This window comes from Arachis hypogaea, chromosome 4, assembly GCF_003086295.3.
Source record: "Arachis hypogaea cultivar Tifrunner chromosome 4, arahy.Tifrunner.gnm2.J5K5, whole genome shotgun sequence".
Lineage (NCBI taxonomy): Eukaryota > Viridiplantae > Streptophyta > Magnoliopsida > Fabales > Fabaceae > Arachis > Arachis hypogaea.
In genome coordinates this window covers 89,946,514-89,948,792 of record NC_092039.1, presented here as the reverse complement: position 1 = coordinate 89,948,792, position 2,279 = coordinate 89,946,514, and positions in this window count along the sequence as shown.

The following is a 2,279-nucleotide window of genomic DNA, read 5'->3' as shown; positions in this document are numbered from 1 at the left end:
GAAAAAAGCAAAAACAGAATGAAAAACAGGAAGAAAAACAGCACACCCTGGAGGAAGAACCCACTGGCGTTTAAACGCCAGTGAGGCTAGCTGTTGGGCGTTTAACGCCCAGTCTGGCACCATTCTGGGCGTTTAACGCCAGAAAGGGGCACCAGACTGGCGTTAAACGCCAGAGAAGGGCAAGAAGCTGGCGTTAAACGCCAGAAATGGGCACCAGCCCGGCGTTTAACGCCAGAAATGGCTCAAAACGTGATTTTGAATGCCATTTGGTGCAGGGATGACTTTTCCTTGACACCTCAGGATCTGTGGACCCCACAGGATCCCCACCTACCCTACCACTCTCTCTCTTCTTCACCAATCACCTCAACACCTCTTCCCCAAAAACCCCTCACCTATCAAATCCCATCTTTCTCTTCACCACTCACATCCATCCTTCATAAAACCCCACCTACCCCACCATTCAAATTCAAACCACTTTCCCACCCAAACCCACTGATGTGTGGAAAACGATCCAACAGAAAACTCACCGGCAAGTGTACCGGGTCGCATCAAGTAATAATAACTCACATGAGTGAGGTCGATCCCACAGGGATTGAAGGATTGAGCAATTTTAGTGTAGTGGGTGATTTAGTCAAGCGAATCAAGTTTTGGTTGAGTGATTTGTGTTTAACAAGAAGTAAATGACAGTAAATGTAAAGGGGGAAGGGAAAAGTGCAGTAAATTGAAGAACAGAATTGTAAATTTGCAGAATCTTAAAGGGCAAGAAAGTAAATGACTGAAACTTAAAGTGCAAGAAACTTAAATTGCAGTAACTTAAATGGCAAGAAAGATAAATGACTTGAATATAAAAGGGAATTGGGAAATGGGATTGCAAGATCTAAACAAAGAAGAAGTAAATTGCAGCAATTGATTGAGCAGAAACTAAATCAGAAGCAAATATCCTTCAAACAGAAAGAAAATAAGATGCAGTAAAGGTTCACAGAAGAACCAAGAGTGAATTATGATCTCAGGATCCCAAGGGCTTAGGTAGCAGAGCCTAAAACCCAATTTCCTTCCCAGATCTGAATTAACTAAGCAATTGACAGAAAATTAATGAAGAAGTAATAGAAGAACATAATTGGAATTGAATTATGCAGAAAACAAAATGCAAAGAGTTTGAATGGGAATTGGGACAGAATTTCCCCAATTTCAAACACCCAAAGCTCAGAAACAGAAGAGTAGAATTGCCCAAGGGAAAATGAGGAAGGAGATCAGTCGATTCTCCCTTGATCCTCTTAGTTCTCGGACAAGTCTCTCAAGAAAGCTCAAAGAAAATGAAATTCAAAAGATCCCAAAATAAAAGTAGAAATTCAAAGCTCAAAGTAAAGGTAGCAAAAAGGTAAAAAGGTTCTAATTACATCAAACTAACTCCTATTTATACACTTTCTATTCTTGGATAATGGGATTTGGATGGGCTTTTGAATTGGTGAAGAAATGAATTCAAATAAATTTTTAATTTGAATTTTGGCCCAAAAAGTCACTCCCAGGAGGCTGCCCTGCCCTTGTGGAGGGCAGGGCAGAAAATTGATGCATGGTGCACAAGCTTGGTGCGGCCTTGGTGCAAGTTGGTGCTGCGTGGTGCGCGTTTGGTGCGAGTCTGGCGCATCTAGCGCGAGTTGGTGCGACCAGATGCTGCCCTGCCCGCGCCAAGGGCAGGGCAGAAAAGTTGATGCGCCAGATTTGAGAAGTTGCGCGCGTTGGTGCTGCCAGAAAGAAATTTGGTGCGCCAGGAAGCAAAGTTGGTGCGCCAGGATGCGCGTTGGTGCGTGGGACGCTGCCCTGCCCGCGCCAAGGGCAGGGCAGGAAAGCTTTGGTGCGCCAGGGGAGGAACGCGCGCGTCAGATGCTGCCAGGACGAGAGTTTGGTGCGCCAGGAAGCAAAGTTGGTGCGCCAGAATTTTGTGTGTGGTGCACCAGTCCAATTGCTGCCCTGCCCGCGCCAAGGGCAGGGCAAGGTCCTTTCCTTCATGGCCCGTGTTCGAAACTGGGAGGAGGCAAACACGCTACATTTCTTTCTTGGCTTTTTGGCACGGCAATCACCCTTAGTCCTTGGCTTCCTCATGGTCCCTTGTTCGAACCTTGTAGCATGCATGGGTGACCTTTTTTTCTTGATTTCTTTCCTTGAAGTGCCCGATTCTGCCCTCCACAAGGGCAGGGCAGAGTTGCCTTCATTGGCTTGGTCACTTAATGCTGCCCTCCTAGAGGGCATTCTGCCCTTGTGGAGGGCAATGTTGCTTCCCC